The sequence below is a fragment of the Aplidium turbinatum genome, chromosome 8 (genome assembly GCF_918807975.1).
Source record: "Aplidium turbinatum chromosome 8, kaAplTurb1.1, whole genome shotgun sequence".
Taxonomy (NCBI): domain Eukaryota; kingdom Metazoa; phylum Chordata; class Ascidiacea; order Aplousobranchia; family Polyclinidae; genus Aplidium; species Aplidium turbinatum.
Window position 1 is genome coordinate 11,588,097 of NC_137479.1, and position 23,857 is coordinate 11,611,953.

The 23,857-nt window shown below is 36.2% G+C and overlaps 1 long non-coding RNA gene across 1 annotated transcript; it reads left to right on the forward strand.

Annotated features, from left to right (window-relative positions):
* The first annotated feature begins 1,690 nt into the window (after nucleotides 1–1,690).
* Nucleotides 1,691–20,028, forward strand: LOC145775517 (uncharacterized). Its single transcript, XR_014290159.1, has 4 exons — nucleotides 1,691–1,785; nucleotides 12,100–12,227; nucleotides 14,230–14,316; nucleotides 19,712–20,028. It is a non-coding gene; the product is annotated as an uncharacterized LOC145775517 (long non-coding RNA).
* Nucleotides 20,029–23,857: the final 3,829 nt, after the last annotated feature.

Consider the following 23,857-nt stretch of genomic DNA (forward strand, 5'->3'; position numbering starts at 1 on the left):
TGTTTTTTTTTCTTTGCAATAAACTCATACTCGCAGAAAACCAAGGTATCATTCTCAGATCATCCCCACTACCATGCTTATAGTCGGGATGTTGCTGTAGCAGTTACAGCTAAGTGGCGTATGGGCGGATGCTCCAGACAATTCGACGTCCGCTACATCAGTATTGAATCTGGGTAGCCCAGTTGTAAAATCATTCAAACATTGGTGGTAGGCTAGGCTAAGTGGGTGATCATTATTACAAAAATGTTTTTAGCGTTGCTTGTTTTTATAGCCTACTGCCAATAATTATTGCAAGAGTTAGGCTAATGTGAGATCTCATTTTGGTTCAGTCTGGGAAGGCCATTAGCACAACAACATTTTACAAAATTTAGGCAAGAGTTAGGCTAATGTGAGATCTCATTTTGGTTCAGTCTGGGAAGGCCATTAGCACAACAATATTTTACAAAATTTAGGCTGAGTTGAATATCTCACATTAGTTCAAAGTATTAGTAGGCTAATCTAACTTAATGCACCATCTGTTATGGTAACATACGGTAGGTATTTTTCCGCATTTTCTTCTTTTACCTTCCCTTCAACCACAAACAAAAACTCCTTTCATTACCACTGAGCTCGAAGTTTTTTGGCGTGAGGCACAGTGGTGCATCGCATCCGTCCGTGATCCAGATTACAAAGGACATCAGGTCGACACCGCTCCGAACTGCTTTTATTTCAAACATTTTCAAACTGGACTGCCTAGTTGGGTAAAACTTGTACGGTACTTGCTTACAAATTTAACTGGGATCCAGTTTGACAGCCCACTTGGGCCCAGCATATTGCCCATTTGATACCTAGGTAGGCGCCTGTTGTCATTGCTACTGCTAGTTGGGAACTTATCAGAGGCTTTTGCTCTCCATTACCCCGTGTAGGGGTGCCGTCCGGGAAAAGGCTTTGTGTTGACCCGTTTCGTTTTGCATCTGGTTAAGTGCAAGTGTTATTTACAGTACACAGTATGGGGCATTGAGAGTCATCTGTGGTCCCATCCAAAGCTTTCGCTTTGAAGTGCTGCTGCCTCTGAATTATTCTATCCACTGGGTGTCGCTGAATAAACAGGTGTCCTTGAAATGCGTTGCTAAAGCGGAGACTACGTGACTCTCGGGCCGAGAGTCAAACTAGCGCCTTTCATTTTTGCCGTTTCTTCGTTCATGTAGTTGATTTCATGCCGTTTCTTCGTTCGTGTTCTTCAGTTCGTGTAGTCAACCGACGGAGCCAACCTTTCAAACAAAAAAAAACTTGTTTTAAACGCCCGAGTGTTCCACTTGGTGTCGAGTCTTACTTTTCTCAGATTCTTCAAAAATTATTGAACTTTAACGATTCTCAGAACACAACCATCTTGATATTCTTTTGATCTCTCTTTGAACTTCTAATTTTTCTAGGTTTTTGATGCTTTTTCTGGTTGTAACCTGCTGTATCGTGTGCGTTTAGGTTAATCAAAGCATTTGGCAACTCTGACCTGATGTTTAACATGCAAATTAGTTCTACTTGTTGGTGGTGCGAACAAGATTCAAGAACAAACGAGAAACGACTTCACAATGTATTATGCTCTGTGTGTAGGACTGTGGGTTACTATCATTATTTTTATGCTTGAACAAATTTTTGATGGAATCTTCAACCTATAATCCGCCTTGACTATATTTTATTTGTGCATTTGCAGTTTGTGTATTATTTTGTTGTTTTGTTTTGGATATGGACAGCTTTGTCTGATGCAAATAAATTATTATTTATGGATACAAGTTGAAAAAAATTAAGGTAAGCTGTTTTGGCCAACCAAATACGGTACCATGCCACATTTCTACATGAGTACCGTAGTCTACATTGGCCAACATTTACAAACTAAACGTACTTGTTTGATTTTTACCTATTCTTTATATAGTATAACACGGAAAATCATTGGAAAAAGATGTTATTGATAGGTAGAGGACGAAGTAGGCTATGACAACAAGCTTGCAATGCAGTTCTTGGAACATGTAGTTTAATAGCATCATTCTTCATTCAATGCCATTAGGGATGGTAGAAGTAGGTGATTGCTCACTCAAAATTAAGGTGGACAACTGGAGGGTCACAATGTTATGACAAAATTTGATGCAACTACAGCTTGAGGTCTACTGCCATAAGTCGCAGTTTGCAATGCCAACTACTTTTAACCACTTGTGGACAGATGACATATGTGTATGCGGGAGAAAAATTTTTGCAATAAGACTAATGACATACCGTAGGTACATATACTATACATATTTTGATTATTAAAGTAACTCGGTTAATAAAGTAACTTGCTACTTTAATTATCAAATGTCTGGTGAACAGTTTCACTCTGTTTTTAATGCATATTTTGATTGTTGATAAATTAATAGGTGCTATTTATATTTTGCAACACTTTCAGCATTTTTTTATTTTAATGTTGACAACATTATTATATGGCAGTGGCTATTTGACCGGCGCCGGTCTTTGAATCTGAAACACTATTTAACCGGTCATGATGTCACTATATAGGCACTTTTTTTTCTTTTTCTCTTTCAATTCAAAGCAAAAGACGAGAAGCGCCTATATAAGTTCTAAATTCGACAACATTATTCAACTCGATACGTGGCGTGTATGATATTTCTCCGGTTGCTATTCCAGAGGGAATGAGTTCGATACTACCCGGAAGCGTTCCTTTTTTTTATTTTTTTAACTAAATTTTGACCCGAAGTGCATTTTTTTAGTCAATTTTTAATTTGAGTTGCCTACAGCCCTATTTTTTATGTCTTTTCAAATGTGAGTAATAAAGTTAGAGTTTTTTTAATTTGCTGGAATTTGAGATTTTCTCTGAGTACGGTAATTTTCTGTTCGTCATAAGAGGATGTGACCGTGTTTGCCGAACGACGCATTACATTTTTGCTCTCAAGAAGTTAGTTATATACAATGCTTCTTTTAAAAGAAAAGTATGGTATGTAATGCGTCGCTCAGCAAACACGATCACAATTTAGAACTTATATATATAGGCGCTTCTCGTCTTTTGCTGTGAAGGAGAAAAAGAAAAAAAGTGCCTATATACAGTTTTTGAAATTAGCATATTTTTACTTCGGCAAAAGTTGAAATTGCCTCGGCAATTGCTGTGAACGTTAACTACAAAAAAATTGTACCAAAACAAGTAAAACGAGAAGAGAAAAATATACTAGAGTAGTCTACCACGGCCGCACTGTTTGATTTGTTGTGATGTAATAATACCAAAATTAGCGATAAGCAAACAACGCGATAAGCACGCTGTTATGGTAATTCACGTTAACCCTTTCTGGTATTCGTGTCAAAGACACGCGAAAAGCACGAGACGGGACCATTTGGCCACGCCCTGATTAATGGGTTATAACTCAGCCGCTAAATATCGCACATTTGAGAAAATTGGCATGCACATAGTCAAATGCTTTTATTTTATATTGTAATTATTTGTTTTCGAAATAAGTGCTTAGTTTGTGTATTCTGAAGACATATGTTGCAAAAAAGCTCTAAAAACGCGAATTTTGCTGGCATTTAGTCATTTTATGTCCGATTTTCTTCGTTTGAATTTTAATTTTGATGATTTTGTGACCATTCAAAAAAATACTTTGAAACAAATTATTTTTTCCTACAATAAATACAGTATTTTTCATATTCATACTACATCAAGCGATTTTGAGTTTATTGTGATGAATTGCACTGATAGGTTCTCCACATGTGGTCATGGCTGCTTAGCATCGCAGTATCTCTCATGACAAATCAAGATGAATGAAAGCATAAAATAGTTGTCGCGTCCCAGCCAGCAAATCATTTTTTTACATTGATTCAACCTTCGCAGATTGATTTTCTGGTTGAAAGAACTCTAGGTTATCACATTCTTTCCCAGCCAGCAAAATTGGTCCTTTTTACATTTATTTAACGTCTGCAGACGTCGAATCACTGTTGAAAGTGGTTAATTTACTGGCTGGGTTAGAAGTATAGGTAACACGATTTCCAGTCAGCTGTTTTTTCAAGCGTTTCATTTCATAACATAGAGTGTAGCTTTCATTTCAACCTGCCAAAATGTTTTAGAATCAGAAAAAAAGCTTCTTTTTGATACTTTTCAATGTAGCTAAACGTTGAAACGATATAAAAGCCAACTTTTCTGCCTGGACTGCTGCTTTTAGCTAAATTTCCCAGACAGCAAAACCCGTCATTTTTCAGACGTTGAATCAATGTAAAAATGACTGGTTTTTTTGTCTGGGTTGTTTAACTTGAGTCTGGCAATGTCGAGACAATGTAAGAATAGTTAATTTTACTTTTAATGAAAAGTACCACAACATAGGCGTAGCCAGGGGGGGCGAAAGGGGCCATGCCCCCCCCAAATTTTCAAAGTTTGGATTCCGAAGTTGAGCCCTTTGTTCAAAGTACAACAAAATTTGTAGAAATTTATAACGTTTTCCAAGACATCTGGCTATTAACACCCCAAGGACTTGTTTTAGATACACAGAAAGACACCAATAAATTTTACAAATCGTAAATCGCGCAAAATTTACTCGATTTACGTTTCTTTTAACTAATTTGTGGAAGCAATTTCAGAATCGCTTACTCTGTTGAGTTTTTGTGTAGCTGAGTTTTTGGTGTTCTCTAATTTTAGCCGCAGATTTTGCCCGTTCGTGTGTAAGAGCTACCTTTAATAAGTTAATAGCTGTTTATCTGCTAATAAATTTCATACAAATATTACCCTAAAAGTGTTTCCAGAAAGCGCTATAATCCATTATTTAAGTGTAATTTTGCAAAAATTTTCCGGGGGAGCATGCCCCCGGACCCCCCTAGAATACGCGTGCCTTCGGCACGCTCTAACCCCCACCAGTTTCATTGTTTCCCCTTGCTCAAGCCACCAAGATATGCCACTGCACATCAGGTAGTGATGTCTTAAATCAAACACTTTGTCGTTCTCTTCAATTCATCAAATATTTGGCGCCCCCCAAATTTTTTTCCTGGCTACGCCACTGTACCACAATTCTGGTTCAACACACAAATGATCGTGGAGTTATGAAAAATTCAGTTTACAAGCATTTAGAGAAACACAATGCTCGCTGTTCTGTTGTGAGTAGTCAGGTAGTGCTAACGCCGGGAAGATCGCTCCTTCTCAACTGTAGCCTACATGTCATGAATGGCATGACATACATAGTTTCAATATGTGCTTTGTGCAAAAAGGCATATTGCATTTGTAGCGACGATCAGAAACTTTGCCGAGATTATTTCTTTTTTTGGAATAACCCGTTCCTCTGATGTCGTCTACACATAATGGTACAACGCTTTGTGGATAACTGTGGTTGATGATTCGGTTGTGATTAGCTCTGTTTTTCTTTTCAGAAGTAGCAAAGTGTAAATACTAAACTAAAGTAACGGATTATTCCTAGTAGCTAAAGTTTGCTTTTCATGTTTTGAACACGTCGAATCTTCGTAAAAACTGGTCAACTTCACTTGCCGAGATTGTGCAATGACGCAACAAAAACTGCCTGGGATTTAGATAAAACGATAAATTACACGATGAGTTCCATTGCGTTTAGTTCTAAGTTTAAATGTGTGATTGATGACTTGACTCGTGGTTGACTGCGGTCACTGTGTACACAATAGCAGAAGCGATGAGTCATTTCGAGGCCGATTGCCAAAATATAGGAATTTAGACAAAATTTCTGAACAACCTGTGACAAAATGCTTATTGTGAACCACATAATGTTCCAAAAATAACCAAATTAGGTTTAAACGATGCTCAAATGATAAAAAGTAAAAGTCAAGAAATATCAGCGCTTTAGGAGAATTCCTTCTATATAAAATTTCAAAACTAGTGAAGGGCGGGACCATCAGGTCCCGGCTGATAACAGGTCGAGTTAAACAACTCACGGGGGGAAAAGTTAATTTTGGGTTGATTCAACGTTCGAGTCAGTACAAATCGATTTAATTTTCCCGGCGGATTATATTGCGTAACAACAATGCCTAATAAGAAATTTACGTTTGTTTTACATTAATTCGACAACTAGCGACGTTGAATTATCATAAAATAATGTTAATTGCTCAACCGGGTACCAGTAACAAATTAATAGCTCCCTGGAAGAAGATTGCCTCGATTTACGTATACACAAACATAAAGTAATTTCGGCACAATTGGGATACTGCGAGCAACACAAAGTCTGTTTGATAAAGAACTAGTTGTCAGAATCATCAGATGCTGTATCGGAGGATGAGGTTGTCGCGTCATCACTGGAATCAGAAACATCAAGAGGCTCATCGCTTGGCTGTAAATCTACACTGTCTTCGCCGTTCGCAATGAAGAGTCCACGTTTTGTGGCTTTCGTGCTTTGATACCGATCCACAGTCCACACGCCTCTTTCTCAGAGCTCCATCATGGTGTTGACTAAGGAATAAATCTATGGCTCCACTGGCATAAACCAGGGTTGTCGGTATTTTACCCGACCCAAAAAAACCCGGGTGGGTTTTTTTTAAAAAATCCACTTAAAAAAACCCAAAAAAACCCATAAAAAAACCCAGAGCATCATATTTGTCCAGTTTTTATTAGAAAATTAAAAAAATGAACAAAAACACTACAAGGCACTTAAAACAAACTTTAAATTGGGACTTAAGGATGTGATTGTAAAGTAAATTTCCAAGAATAAACTGAAAACGCAGTGGATATTGTACAGTACACAAAAATCAAGTAATGCCACTTTGTGTATATACTACACTAAAACTCATTTATGCAAGAAGGCCTTATAGTTAAACTGGTGAAAGTACTACTCTACTGTAGTCTGTATATATATATGATGTGAAATGCAATTTAGGAGGCTATTTACCAATTACAGATTCTGGATTCTAACACATGGCTGTTTCAGAGCATTTGCCTAATTGGCCACGCAATCGCTCAATTGCTCACCCATTACTATATATAATATATATATAAATGATAAAAAATATTTAAACATGATGGCATAAATGCTCCTTGCCTTCAAATCTAAAGCAAATGATGCAAATGTGATTTCTACCACGGTAGCATCAACTTGGTATAGAAATCAGTGGATGATGCAACATCCAACTTGATCTTGAAATTAATGGATGATGCAACATTCAAGCAACAACAGCCCTAGTGCATTATTTTATTGAGTTATGGCAAGCATGTACTGTGAGTGAAAGGCACTTCATTCGTAAAAAGTAGTTTTGAGGTGAAATAAGCATGAATCTACCTTTTTTTGCATCTTTTTTAAAAAAAACCAATAAAACCCAAAAAAACCCGGGTTTTTTTAAAAAAAACACGGGCGGGTTGGGCTTTTTTAAAAAAACCCGGGTTTTTCTCAACCCTGGCATAAACGACTGGGAGTAATGTCTAACCCTAACCTTACAAGCGCTCGTGTGGCCTCATCATTTTTATTGCCGACGCTAATGCGCCATTCATGCATCTGCGTCGGCAATCACCTCAGCAATTGCCGAGGCTAATATCGAAGACTGTATATAGTGACGTCATGACCGGTTAAATAGTGTTTCAAATTCAAAGACCGGCACCGGTCAAATAGCCACTGCCTTATTATATTATGCACTGGAAAAACCACCGAACTAAAAAACTATTCAAAAACAAATTGCAATAAGAATGAGAATTTTCTTTGCAATTAATCCCGTCTAATAGGCTAAGCGAGATTGACTAAGTGGTTGACCAGGTTGCTTAATGCTTATGTAGTAAAATTTGTGTGTTCTTTTGCAACATTATTGATCAAAAACTTCATTTTTTCAAGTACACAGAAAAGTAATCTTGAAAGTGATTTTGATCTTCAAAATCACATTGTTTTGGTGATCTGGTTTGATCTTCAAGATAACCAAAACTGGTGATATTGCTCATTCAATACATGTATTGTTTGAGAGATGATGCTGAATTTATCAGTATTTTTGTGAAAACTCAACATTTTTATCCAAACAAACCTTTAACTTTGCTGGTAAGTGTTGAAAATCCACTTCTTGTAATGTTGTATCTTGCAAACACTTGCAAGACTGCAGATTACCTTGTTGTTTATTGTGTAATGTTAATATTTTATTTCGATTGATTAGGCTATCCTAATCTAAGTATTCACTTCCAGGTGATTTTTTTGTCTTGGCAGCAAGCTAATGTTTGTATAATTAATTTTAATTATTGTGCTTTATTCGATAAGCAATATTCAGTATTCACTCTATCTGTATTAATTAACTCCAGTTAGTGAAAGAAAAAAATCTATAAACTCAAGTTTGTAAACTTTGTAGTGTTTTGACACTGATCCAAAATGATTATACTTTTACTGAACATAAAGTAAAGTTAAATTGCATAATTCAAACTTAATACAGAAATGAAATAGATACATAATTTCAAACGTTTTCGGCAAAACTTTCTGCCCTCTTCAGGAAAATATCTTAATTCATCTAAACAAAACAATTATTCGTAAAATGTTAATAATAAATGACTGAAATTCAATAAAACTGCACTGAGCTGCGTACAAGCTCATGACCACACTCCCGCGTAATTATGACAGATTGCTACCACCTTTTGTGTTTGTTCGTCAGTTGTTGCTTGTACGCAGTTCAGTGCAGTTTTATTGAATTTCATTCATTTATTATTAACATTTTACGAATAATTGTTTTGTTTAGATGAATTAAGATATTTTCCTGAAGAGGGCAGAAAGTTTTGCTGAAAACGTTTGAAATTATGTATCTATTTCATTTCTGTATTAAGTTTGAATTATGCAATTCAATGTTATTAAGTTGTTATCAATTGTCTGTTTATGGTTTTTAAAAAGTACCTCTCTACCAAAGCTATAAAGTAAAGTCAAAACAAAACCACTGGGATCAAACTTGAGGTTGAATATTAACTTTGCACCACAAGTTTTAAAAGTGATTGATCCTGCCAATTTACAAATTTCATTTTTTTTTGGTTGAGTAAGTACAAAGACCACTTCATTGCTTGATTTTTATTAATTTTAGCATTGAAATTCAAAAGTAATAATTTAATTTTATTATGCTGGATTACCAGTAGTCATCCTTATTGAGACAACATAGTTTTGTCTCCACATTCTGCAGTTTACTTTTTAGTTTGTTTTTCCGTAGATTTGGTTTTTGTACAAAAAACAAACTTTTATGATTTATTGTAGAGACTGCAAGTGCTATCACAATATTATGACCAAGCCATAACGGATCAATTAATCTCCATTGGGTCATCACTACCAAGTTCAGCTATAAATTTCTATCTTTTATTGCTTATAGAACGTTGTCTTTGTGTTTCCACAACTTCAAATCATAGTTCATCCATACAACTACAAACACACATTTTCCAACAAAAGTAGTTTGCTCAGCTGAAAGCAAAATGTATGATAAACAAATTGATTGTGGAAATTATATTAGCTACAATTATTTCGCAAAGGATCACAATGCTAACAGCAAACTTTTACTAATGCTGCTTATTTTTTGCTACATGAAGATTGGGAGCAAGTCTTTTAGGCGCAGACAGTTAGGCGCCGGTCAAATAGGCGCGCACACTGTGGCGTCTGGATATTTAGGTGCGAAGCACTGTGGCGCCCGTTCATTTAGGTGCTATTCGTTGTAAAGTCTGCAGATTGTATCAGCTTGTCAGGTTGGGCAATGCTTTTCACACAAAATGTTATATTGAACAGAAAAATATGTTGTTTTGTTAATGCGCGTGCATTTATTTGTTGTTAGTGAAGCTGCTTTATCTGGCAATGCTTTTCACACAAAAATGTTGTATGGAACAGAAAAATATGTCATGGCTTCGGTGAGTGAAGCTGCTTAAACCGGCAATGCTTTTCACACAAAATTGTAACAAAGGGTCATTTCTGCCTGATAGGGTTTTCAGACCCCAATAAGATCTCTGTTAATGGCACCACAACTCCCAAATTCAAGTTGGCAAAAGAACAGTTTCCAAACATTACAAATAATTAGGTTTTAGAGAAATATTTTGATTGGTTTGGGTGGTAAAAGCATTTGAAAATAAAAAAAACACTTATACAAAAAAAAACAGGATTTCGATGACCCACCTAACACTTATGCATCAAGAGATGTTGTTTTTTACTATTGAATTGTGTAGTATAGTTTATAATGAACTAGCACAGCAATTTTTAGTCTTCTACCACAATTACAATATAAGTTATGGGGCTCTGAAAATGGCTAAAATTGCTATTTGCTACCCCTCCCAGTTAAAAATGAGGATAGCACCCGAAATTAAAATGGCTGCCATGGGAAAACCGTTTGAGATATTGATCTAAAACTTAGGATTCTTTCGTTTGGTAGCCTAAGGCATAGCATGACAGCAAAATCTGAGAGGTACCATTACAAGATATCTTCATATTGGCTGTTTTGATGTGGAATGACCCAGTTATGAGAACATAAGAACACTGTGAGAGGTCTGAGTAGCACCTAAATATCCTGACGCCACAGTGTGCACGCCTATTGACCAGCGCCTAACTGTCTGCGCCTAATAGACGTGGACCCTGAATATTCAATGCAAGTAGTTTGCTAAATTTGACTACAGTTCCTTTGTCTAAACATATGTGAAAGTTGCAATTTATACCTTTGCAGTACATCCAGGTCACTGATTTTCGGTATAGCTTCTTCGATTTTCCTGTTTATATGCAAATTATGGTGTATGCCAGTCTTTGATTAGGTAAATAATACCTATCTTCATAATTGTAATAGCCTCAGGCATTTGCAAACTTGCAGTATTGGTAGATTAATTCAACAAATCTTGCTTAAGGGGGCACACCTCCTTAAAATACAAACATTTATCAACTGTTTTATTTTAAAAATCCCAAAACAAAACTTTGTTCCTATATTACTTGATATTGATAAATTGCTATATATTAGTTGATATTGTTTACTTTATTTAAAATGTTTTATTTTAGTTGATATAAATAGTAAGTTTAATGAGGATTCAGAATATGTAATTATTTTTGCCATACTTGAACTCTTTATGCCTTAAAATTACAATTTTTGGAATGTACTTAGCAATTCTGAACGTGATTTTTGTGAAAAAATATTTGATCTTACCACTTCTTTGTTCCTTTTCATTGTTCTTCAATTAAGACTTCAGTTTAAGACTTTAATTTGAAAAGAATGGGTTAATGTGCACTGTGCAGCTGTTAATACTTCCATCCTGTTTTCAGATGTAAGATTAAATCGTCACAACATTTTTTTGCTTTTTTCGAGTAGCCTACTTTATGTTTAATGCTGATTTTCTCGAATTCTAAATTGTAACTCTGCCCAAACCACTTATCCAATTTTTCTGAAATTTTACAGCAATGCTTGTTGGGGAATGAGCCATCAATAAACGGAGAGTTTTCGAAAAATTTTGTCTGTGGCTAGTAGGGCTAAAAATTCAGGTCAACTTTCAAAATTGAGAATGCATCTACCAAAAATATTATATTTCACTACAGAAACATTATTGTTCCAAAAGCCTCCATTATCCTATTTATATAACTATAAGGCCATATTATTTCCGCAGAAATTTACAAAAAAATATCTTGAAAGGAATTTTGAGCTTTTAGATTTTTTTGCAATCTGCAGAAGTCATGTGCACATTTTTAAATCATCTTTTTCTTTGAGTAATTGCTTTTAGTGCAAATTAGAGACTGTAGACAGTTTGCAAATTTTATCAGCTTTCTAAAAATATATATACTTTGTGTGGGTTAAAATGTATGATACATAAGTAAAAATGTAAAATGTGAGTCCCCCCAAGAAAAATTTTTCCAAGAAAGTGTACCTCTCAACACGCAATCATTATAGGTTTCTGGTGCATCAAATCAAACAAATGTGTCTCAGAATTGTGTACGATGCTTCAATTGATATTTAAACAATTGGCCTGTTTTATAAAGCCATTGATGTGGTGCAGCATGTGGCTGAATGTATGTATGTTTTTGTGCGACAAGAATATTATATTAAGGTGGTGGAAAAATATAATATTTTCTATTCTATTGATGTCTGTTACAATTTTAGCAGTTTTTGTTTTTCACGATCTATTCTTTATCTCAACAGATTGCTATTGTAATTTTTTATTCAATCATTTTTTTGCAATTATTTTAACAGTGTTTAGATTGATGTGCGTTACACTGACGCGGGTGCACTAGACAAAGATATCTTGAATTCTTTGGTGATTTGAATTACTGCAGTTAAAGCGAGCAGTCACTTGTGCATCCAAACTTTGAATTTTTTTGGTAAGTACCATATATGCTATACGATATGCATGGCTGTGTCTAACAACATGTTGTTTATTTCATTACTCTATTTATCATGTACACTAAAGTGTACCCAAGTCATTTTGAACAGTTTCTTAGAAAACACAAAACACTTAAGTAAGCCAACATACAAATACATATATATAAACATTTTAATCAAGTTAAAACTGATAAGACATTTGTATTTGAATTATATTCTAATAACCTCACTTAAAACACCTAAAGAACACTTTTAGTGTACTCATACGCGCCGACTTCCGGGGGGCGGCGCCCCCCGTAAACTTATGGTTGAGGGGCAACAAAAATGGTTATTCCAAGTGGTGTTTCAAAGATAAAACGCTTCGCAAAAGAGATTTAGATCATTTAAATGGACTTAAAGAATGCCGAAAACGAAAAATAGCCTACGTTGCTTTTGCCCGCAAAACAGCAGCTGATCGCATGGCTTTCTCATACGGTACGGAAATTTCAAAGTAGATGGTAGAGTAACTTACGCTGCTGGAATAGTCACGTACTATTTACTGCAATATTAACTAAACCAGCTAAATTAGATGCGCCATTTTCAACGAGGTCTTCCCGCTGTGAGATCAATTATAATTCAACAGAACGCATTGTCTTGTTCGCAATGTGTGAGAATTAAATCGAAAACCGATAAAAGAAAAGGTGTTTAACTGTTTAATGGTCTTGGTCGCAGGTATTGCTTGCATTAACGACGTCTCTTACCGCTATTATGACCTAGCTAACCTGACATCATTGTTTTATGCGGCCGCCAAGGTTTGACATCGACTAACTTGAACGATCATGGAATGTCACATAATTAGAACGATTATATCCTACACGCAAAAATAAAAAAAATTGATCTCTTAAAACAGCTCTTTCCGCTGTTTTGTCTAGTGAGCTTTGCATATTGCTCAACAAGTGCATAAAGTTTAGAAATGACAAGAAATCATTAAATTTGAAAATTAGTTTTGAATCACTGCAAATAAACGTATTCAAAACTTGTACTCTGGCCGACGCCATTTCACACTCCGTAATCTATCTCGGCAATGATTTTGCCGCAGCAAAAATGTGTTCATTTTGAAAACTGCCGAGCTGGAGATAACAGCTTGTCCCGTGTATAAGTTGAACCTGACTGTGTTTTTGAGGTGACAATCGCTTGCGACGAACATCTCGGCCTATACTCGTGTATACGGTATTCGATAAAAGACTATAAAGACTTGCGATAAAAAACAGAAGAGAAAACACTTCACCGTTGTTATCGCATTGAAGGTAAGTAATTAGCAAAACGAGCGAAACGAAGTTAATAAAACTGATAGCGGGTTTTCACTCTGCTTGAGATCATGATTTTTTGCGCTTTATTTCGATAACTTCACTGTCTTGGTCGTTGTTATTCCCACACACGAAAAGGAAATGAATCGGCTTGTTTTCCAACTGTTCCAATTATGAGCTAACAATATCAAAATTTTTACAAGGCGTACTGCATGCGTAAAACTAATCGTTTCAAGCAGCGGTTCTACTAAATTCGGTTTGCGACCTAGGTGTCAATATAAGCAAGACACTAAGCTTAATCAAAGACTATTTTAATTGAGTAAAATAGCGTTATGGTTATGACGTCATCACCTTTCTCGCCCCCCAAGGTTTTTTGAAAAGTCGGCGCCTATGTTTACTTATAGTATGTCCCTCCTTGTAGTGACCCCTGTGGAAAATACAATGCAAACAATTGCTGTTCGGTGTTTTTAATCTAAAGAACGATCTTGCTTTCACCATTTGAAACAAGTTATCTCTGATTCAGCGTGTGAAATAGGTTGGAATAATGGTGGTGACTATAGTGCGGACTGCACATCATGTCCACTGTCTTTTCATAAACAACAAAGCATGTCAAGGGTGATGAAAGACTACATTCATAAAGTCGTTCACATCTGTCACTTGGAGCTCAATTTGTTATTTGATGTATGCTGCATTATAATCCTCTTTAACACTACAGCATTCAGTGATGTCTATGAAAACTTGTTTGCGACAGCAGAGTAGATGGTTATCCGACATTGAAGCTGGACCTCAGTATGATTGGCTGGTGGGTAGAACAAATTTATGGCATGTTGCATGAGCGCCTTCCAAGTTCCAACTTAGTGTACTATACATCAAACAAATTGTTGATCCACTGTAATGTCTTGCTGCATTCCTTTCGAAGCACGATATAACAACGTTGAACCAACGTGACTGTCATTCTGTCAACAGAAAACTAGTCTACCCTCACTGCAACTTTTTCTAATTTTCCACAAATTCTCTTTTGAAATACCGGCCGGTGTCTGGTCAATTTTAAGTCACGTCTTCTCTGTCTGGATGCCACGTCTGAAAGCAAAAGGAGAATTGAGCTGAAGACCAAACACGGCAAATAAGGAAACTGCGTAATCTTCCACTCTATCCCTTGTGTGAACTAAGTAGCTCAGAGATATGTGTCGATGTTTGAATGGTACACATTCAACTCAGTTGCTAAGAGTAAATTGTTGAGTATAGTTCGGGAGGCGTATTTATAATCTGCAAATCGCTGCATCAACACTACGTGATACTGTGAGCGTCTTTCTCGAAACTTTCTCACATGAAGTAAATTAAACGAGCGATTCGGTAGACGCAGACTGGCACAATGGTTTTATCTCTTCGAGTTTGGGAGGAAATCATTTTGATGATCTTTGTTCGATTCCCACTGCTGCCGTTAATTTTTTTTATTTAATTACTAAACGAAGTTCAAAGCAAGAATCAATTCTCTGTCTAAGTGCTAGAAGAGTCACAAGGACTGCAGTCAGCTGGTTTACGAGAAAAATTCTTGCATCTTTTTAGGTGTCTACCGGTCAAAACACTCCATCTGCTGCAGCAATATGCAGATTACAATTACGCTTTCGGGAGAGAGAGTTCGCTTTTATGTACCACAGACAGGCAAGGGCTAACACAACAAGGTTGACCATTATGAGAATGTAATTAACCTATTTACATACAGTTTTTACAGTCAAACTTTTTCGGCTTAACTTAAGCCGTCATCAGGAATCTGAAGGAATCTTGAGAATTTAACTTTATTTCTTTTATAATACAGTAGCATAAAACGCCATTTTGCTCACAGAATATAAATTATTTTATCTCTAGACAATAGCTTAAACAGAAGTTCTTGTTGCTTAGAAGGGGTGGTAATAATACTTGTACAGTTGTACACCCATCACAAAATATTTACTTTCCACAAAATGCTTTGATGAATATATTTCAAACGAAATCTCTCTAGCAGTGATGATGTATACCAGCGTGGTCCAACTGCAGGCCCGCGAGCCAAACTTGGCCCGCGAGCTCCGTTTTTTGGCCCTCGAACTGATAGTCAGCTTTGCTTTCTAGCAATAGCCTATCACTTCAATTTTTTTCTTTGTTATTGTAATTGACAGAAAAACTTTGTGAATGATCCTTTGTGATGCATAACAATAACACTTTGTTCAAAAATTTTTCCCATGGGCGTGAGAATTAGTACACAGCCCCCAGAGCTTCAACTCCAATTATGTGAACTTCAGAACGATCCGTTTTTGCTGTCAATAAAAATTGGAAAATCCTGCAAGCTTTTGGAAGTTAGTGTCAAAGGAGAAGTTTTCCCTTTCAAAAGATGCTGTTCTGAACCTGTAGGCCACTCGATGTTTGGAAGTACATACATTTGCGAATGCACGTTTTCGGCAATGAACAATATTAAAACCAAAAATCCAAATCAACTTGGAAACGAGGCTCTTTACGCTTGCGTTCGCATGGCCACAACTACGATTCTCGTGGATACCAACGCTATTGTGTAAAATTAAAATCTAAAGTTGATAAAGTTAAAGATGATCCCCCTTTTAGGGTGAAACAAGTTATAGAGGTTTTAGAGAGCAGTAACTATATGCCGTAGGCCAGGGGTGTGCAACCTTTATTACAGAAGGGCCAGATATAAATAACTGGGTGAAACCGCGGGCTGCACGTTTATTTAACATATGATTTCTAGTAGTTGCAGGCACAAAAGAGTAGTTTTTTTGTTATTTATTTTATTCTTATGGCATTATTAGGGGTTATCTCCTTCCAGAAATAATAAGTTAAGACGCATAAATTTCTGAAGAAAACTGCTATTCAAATTTATTGTCACAACATCTTTAAACGAGCTCAGTGCGAAGTTTGCAGCTGGCTTCTTTTCCCGACGGCTTTTTCCAAATTTACTTTAATGGAAATGCTCGCAATTCGAAGTTCATTTTCCAAGTGTTCGTCTGTCAGAACCGATCAATGGGGAGATTTCATGACGCCCGTTTTAGAAAAAAAATGTTTGCACAAATACGTTGAGCCATAAAGTGCCATTTTTGAAGCCATGGATTTTTGAAATGTGGAAAGTCATCTTAGTTGAAATGTTTTCGGTAAAAATCGCCAAGAAGATTCATTTCTAAATACTTTGCTTTCAAATCCGTTTTTTCTTGAAGATCAATCAGTTCAAGTTATATCTTCTGGTGCTTTGTTAATGTCTGTGTTGAATGGCGAAGCGAATATACCAAACAAATGTTCATGAAATTTGAAGTCCTTGAAACGAGCCAAAAATTCATACAACAATTTTTCAAGTTGGTCAGCAAATTCAGTTTTCTTCTCAGGATGCATTCCATGGTCTCTCAGTTGGAAAGTGGAAAAGATTTCCTGTCTGTACGTGAGCTTTTCAAAGTCGTAATTTGTTCATAATTCCTTTTATGTGACCATACATTTTTACATTCCAAATAATTAAATACAATGGATTAGCGGTGGCCGGTGGGAGACTTCTAAAATGGTTAACAGAAGGTGCGAAATCTACAATAATCCACTCCACAATGAGTTGTTCACACGTACCAGACTAAACTAAATTATAAACACGTTTCGCGGCCTCACACAATTCAAAATTGGCACATCTTCGCGGGCCACATAATTTTTCTTCGCGGCCGCATTTGGCCCGCGGGCCGCACGTTTCACACCCCTGCCGTAGGCTATGCATAATTTGCCAGCAATAAGCCAATGAATCGCTATTTAAAAACATTGGCTCGCAAGATAAAAAAAAAGTTTTGGTCCTCGATGAAAAGAAGTTGGACTACGCTGATGTATACAAAGAAGTCAAGTCTAAAAACCAAAGTTATTTGCATGCTCTAATCGGTCTGCGCTTAAAATTTCATGTCTGTAAGATTTATAACTGATGATTAAAGCATTTTGAGAACATTATTGCCTTAAAATAGCAGAGCATGAAACATTTATTTATTTTAAACGTGATAAAAAAATTCATTTTTCGGAAATGGGTGATTTAGGATTACGAATTCGGGCTAATTTTAAATGAGGAACTTTGATTGCCTATGTTTGCCCAAAAGCATTTTGCGATGAACATAAATGCCATCAACTTGCAAGCTCAACAATTAGAGGTTTAGAAATTTTAGGCCATCGCAACGTACTTGCATCTTAACTACATCTACTGTACTTGTAAAATGATTCAGGATGTTATTTGGTATTTTAGGCTCCATGCATTTGATTCGTAGGCCACGATTTGATTCGAAATACATTTTAAGTTTCAAATTGAATACAGTTTCTCAATTTGCATTCACGGAGCATAAATAGTTTAGAAGAGCGTGGCTCGGACAACTTTTGTAATGATTGACATGGGCAGTATTTGCATGGAAAAGCAAAATGACAAGTCACAGCGTGTCCAAGTGGCTTGTTCAGGAAGGGCTGTCTAGAGAGGAAGCTACTATTGCCCACTTATAAAACTTAGTTGTTAGGCCTACTTGACTTTCCACTACTTTGCTGAAGGAAATAATCGGCAGGCCTAAGTTTTTAAAAGTTTGCTTTCATAATCCGACTTAATACGCTAACGAGTCAAGTGACCCTGGTAGCGTATTTATAATATGCAGGTTGCTGCAGCAACCACGTGATATTGTGAGCGCTTTTCTCGAACGATTTGGCATCCAGCGATTGGCGTAATGATTTGGTCGATAGAGTTTGGGAGATAATCATTTTGATGACGTGGGTTCGATTCCCACTGCTGCCCATAATTTTTTATTAATTACCAAACAAAGTTCAAAGAAAGAATCAATGCTCTGTCTGAGTGCTAGAAAGGTCACGTGGACTGCAGTCAGCTGGTTCATAGGGAAAATTGTCGTTGATCTTTAAGGTGTCTGCCAGTCAAAACACCCCATCTGCTGCAGTGACCTGCAGATTCAGTATCAGAGATAGATTAAGGCACTAACCACAGCGCCACCTGGTTCTCTTGAGATACGAAATATAGCCTCAGTATTGACCAAAAGTACTTGCGCGTACTAAGAACGCGCTGCTGTCTTTAGGTAGACCCGACTGGATGGTTCAAAATTCAAAATGGAATCCGGCTGACTTGCGTAATGACACCGGGTTCGTGCAACATGTTTTCAGTTTATTCTTACAACGCTTCAAGATATTACAGAAGGGGTCCTTGCGAACGTTATCAAGTTTAAAACCACTTTTGCCCACTTTGCGGGCAAGACTTCTTATATCAGTACAAAGTTTGAGACAAAAAGAAAACATTATGCATCATGGCTAAATCAAAACACATCCTGAGCCCCACGGCACTAGTGGAAAAGTTCATTTTGAGCTAGCTTAACTATCTGGACCCCCTCTTAACACAAAGGAGAGAGCATCAGGTCCCTCTGCAGTCTTTGTAAGCATCTTCATCGTATTCTTTATAATTCTGGCTAATTTTCAAACGACTTTAATTCATTGCAACTTACCGAAACACTTTTGATTTCTAATGTCCAACTAATCAAAATTATCTGCACGGTCTTTTCCGATGTGAATAAATCTTTAGTCTGTGAAATACACTGCCGCACATGACCAAGCCCTTTCTGCCCAAAATTTTGAAATTGAATTTGAAAAATAATACTTTGACTATTCATTTCGTTCGTTAGTTCGTTCAAGGTGTTGTGCCTTTATGTATCAAAATAAAAAGTGCAACTTAGTTAAGTTCACTCGGGGCAATCGCGGCTGCGTTTGTTCCCCGTTTGGCTGAAATTTTTTCTCATTTGATAAGTTCAATTGCATCATATAAGGCAGCAATTTCAATTACGTCATACAAGACAGCAATTCTCAGTAATGCCTTATAAATTAATTTGCTTTAAAATGTGCGCAGTTTTGTTTTGTAAATACAGGTATAATTTTATGAAACATAAAGGTTTAACAGCACGTGCAGCCTAAGTTATTACAAAAAAGCAGTGCAAGTGCGCAAAGTAATTACTGAATGAGTGTGACAACGAATATTTACCTTGCACAATGTATAGTTTCCGTTCCGCTGGTTTTTCCAATGCATAGGCTCAATAAAAGTCCCTTGTCCCCAGTCAGCAAAATTGATCCTTTACGCGTTGATTCAGCATCTGCTGACATTTTGTTATCAGTGTGACATAGCAAGGCCCTGCAAAAAGAGTAACATGATGACTTATTTTTCATAGACAACGTGGTGTGGAATTGTTATATGGATCACCAAAGCTTTTTCGGCAAGTGTCGGATGACAGAAGACAGACGATCGCAGTTAAATACCCATTTGTTCAATATAGTATATCAGCAGATAGCAACTATTTCCTGATGCTTATATAATCAGTTAGTTAGTTACCTTCAAGAAGTGAAATTTATTGCATTTTTTTTAATGTTTTCAGATTCCTGATGAGGGCTTAAGTTAAGCCGAAAACGTTTGACTGTTAAACTATTTGTAAATATGTAAAATAAATTGTTACTTATAATGCTCAATCCTGTTGTATTGTTGTGTCTTGCCTGCCTTTGGTACAAGAAAGCAAAGTTTCTCCTGAAACTGTAAATCTCGTAGGTTTCTATGTTATTTGATTGTTTAGGAATTATCACAAGAGCAAAGGTGCTTTAAACAAAATAAACGTCGTTGCTTGCACACAGAGCGGCAAAAATGTTTGCATAAAAATCTCGTGACTCCTTCAATAAGCCAATGTGGACTATCAGAAGTTTATGGTTCACTAGTTAGAATCCATGTCGTAAAGAGTATGTGTTACAACAAACAGTGGATTACGCTTTAGCTATTTGAAAGTTGATGCATTTTGATTAATATAGCTAGTGATTATTTCGGTTTAACCTTTAAAACTGATGTTATTCTGAACAAACTATAAATATCTTAAACAAAAATGTTCTTTATTAGATTTTCAAAAAGTGCTCAGCTTCAGAAATATCTATTTTTACTATACATTATTTAACGTCTGAATACGTTGAATCAATGTAAAACGGACTTCAATGTTGCTGGATTAACTTAACCTACTGATTGGGTGTGGTAAACCTGGAATGTCGATGAAATAACTTTTTGCTTGTTAGAGCGTAAAAAATTAAGGTTTGGAACATACTTTTTAGAAAATGATAAATCTTCCAGTTCACCATCGTAATATTTTTGTATTTGAGTGCGTTTTTTACATTTAAAGTTTGCTCTAACCACGCCCTTAGAATAAATCCAGCACTGCAAACACCGCGCCAGGTGCTGATTATATCGATGGTCTCAATACAGTGACATGCTACACCTATCAAGAAATGTAGTTTTTTGCGATGTCCATCGTGAAAATTTCTTCATGCCTGCAAATAAAATGCACACATTTAAGCACTTTATGAAATCATAAATTGATTTTCCTGTATGAAATATATGAAATTAATCTTGAAAGCTCATCCAAAGTGATAGAATTGCAGTGCAAGAAACTTTCTCTGACTGAAGAAAATTTAACAATTGTCAACTACCGACAAAAACAGTTTGGTTGTACTTGTATCTTAACGAGTTGTGAACAGCTACAAGCTGATACATTTCACAAAAAGGCATTTTTTGTGACTTCTGCTATAGCACAGTTTGTGTGTAAGTATAACTAGTACTGTACGTAATTTTCAATTTTGTTTGCACATTACACACTTACCACTGTATTCAAGATTTAGCTTTTTGTGTTTAGTCACTTGTGCTGGCGTAAGTGTGATGCAGTATCGCAGACATGAGATACCCCAACGGAGGTGTCCGCTAAACATTTACGGGATGTCTAAAACCTGAAAACGTAAGTTAAATTTTACTGGAAAAATATTTCACTGCCGTTGCAGTTAAAAGTCGTTGCTGTATTTATTGTGCGAAATTTTGTACCATTTTCCTTAAGTTTGAAGTTTCGAACTTCTGGTCCTGACTAGATGACTCAGTGATGAGGAAATGGAAAGATGATCTTCAAACAATGGCAATAGTAGTGTGATGTGTTTGTTGCTGCTTTCAACTGCTAAGGTTTTCTTTAACGACGATACTTTTTGAGTTTTTTCGTCGTATTTACACTGTGATTGCACTTTATCAAGACTGCAGTAGTTGCCTGTAGACAACCAACTGGGGAAATAATGAAGCTGCAGGCGACGTTATTTAGGCCTCTGGGCCTCATTAGCATCTCGCCTATTCTGACGACTACATTTCTTGTCAACCACCGTTTTTTACAGCGAATTACTTTTTCTTCTCTGCGGAAGGAAACCTTTTCAGCCGCTGTGGTGAGACGCCCATTGTGTAACGTTCTTCAGTTGTTAGCATACGGTTGGGGTGCCCGCTAAGGTCTTGACGTGAAAGAAAATACAGCCTGTAGGATTTTATAAATCTTTGCATGACCGCACTGGGAAGCAAAGCTATGTTCATCAGAACCAAAGATAAAAACATTTAGTCGTCACTCAGCTAGTTGATAGATCCAGCATGTCATGTTTCGACTAGTCGATGCTTCTCAGTGGAATAATTTTCCAGCAAAAAATTTAATCATCTTTGCATTAGTAGTTCAACGTCGGGACAGTGTAGATATTGAATCAATGGAAATGACCAGTTTTTCTGGTGATATTGTGATACCGTCATGTCAATTTCACGCGCAACCTGCACTGTGTCGATGAAATCAACTTCTGGAAGTCTAGCTAATATAAACTTGCAAAGATAAAGCTGCAAAGGTAATTAATAAATACTCTTTATTCAGTAATCCTATGTTTCTTATTTAATTTCCTTCACCAGTTTTCAAGTTCGTCTACAACTGCAGTCTGTCACTGAGTTGTCGAATTTACATGAAGAATTTATTCAGCAATACTTTTACGTGTATTTTTCTTTTAATTGTTTTTAATTTAAAAAAAGCCTACTAATATTTTTCAAGTTGTTCTTTTAACAAGTTCAGCTTTCATCAATATCATTTGTGAAAAAAGTTGTTTTAACTTTAAATGAGGCTATGTATATACCATTCAGTTGTGTAAACAATTTTGCCTAAACCAGGAGACATGTGTCACGACTATCGACATCAAAAAACAGAACTGTAAACATCGAAATAATTCTGAGAAGTTTTTAAAAAATGTCTATCAGGAATTCGGAGAAAAAGTACCAACAAAATTGAAAGTAATAAAGAAAAATGAAAAATGGACATTTTAACGAGTTTCAATATTACCCAGTTCTTAAAAACATGCGGCTCAAAGAAGTGATGCCATTGGACTTCGCTCTGGACTATTTACTTTCATGACATCATGGTTAACTTTCACCTACTGTGTCTATATGCACACAAGGCTTCACGATTTTGTGCTTGCGTACGTGACTTTTTCGGCCATGGTAATGTGCTCACAACTATTCTAAATGGCACTCCTTCCAACGCTAACTGTTCAATCCGGTTGTAAAACAGCAACTGTAAAACCAGTTCTTTGTTGAAAAATGGATTTTTACATTTGCTAGTCTAATCTTTCTCAATTGAGTACAATTTGCCTGAAATTGTATAATCCTTGATTCGAATATTGATTCAAATTTGGTGATGATTAAATGCAAAAGATTTGTTTCTTACAAAAGTTAAGTGTCTTAACCTAAACTGTCTTATTTGTTGCCAACTTTATAGAAGATGCGTATGATCGTAATTACGTTTGAGATACCACAAAGTCGTTTTGAACCGCCATAAATCTTTGAAACTATGATTTTTTAAAAACATAATGCCACGCTTAATCATTCAAAATGCAGAATTGTAGATCAATAACGTTGAATCTTATTTTGTTAAACTTTCGATTGACTTTGGAAGTAAACTTGCATCTCATGCTCTGTTTAAATAAGTTTGTTCGATTTGTTTAAATATAATAATAGAATAGGCTACTCAGGTTGAGTTTTTAACATACTTTTAGTTGAAAAGTATTCTTAAAACGGAACGAGTACAGTAAACAATAGCAAGAATTTGTTTCTGGTTGATTAGAATGGCTGATTTGGCGTAGTAACTTGCCGGCAGGTTCATGCCTTAATTCAGGAAGTATTTTTTCGCCATTTTGTTTGTGACATATATTTTAATTTGCTGTAAGTGATTGCCTTTAATTGAATGACATCACAAGAAAAAACCGCAAGCTGTATTTTTACTGTTTTCATTTTTCTAAGTCTTACATTTATTTCAGTTAGCGTTTGATATAAAAATTTCATACTCGAGTTTGACGCAGGTTTTCTCCAATACTCGGCTTTAAAGTTTTTTCGAAAGCACTCATAGATTCTAATTTTTCCTCGCAGTATAGTGTGATTTGCTGAATTATTTGGTCAGGATGCTATGACCGAAGAGTTCAACTTGGGTGCTGGTAGCTTTTAGGCTGTTAAG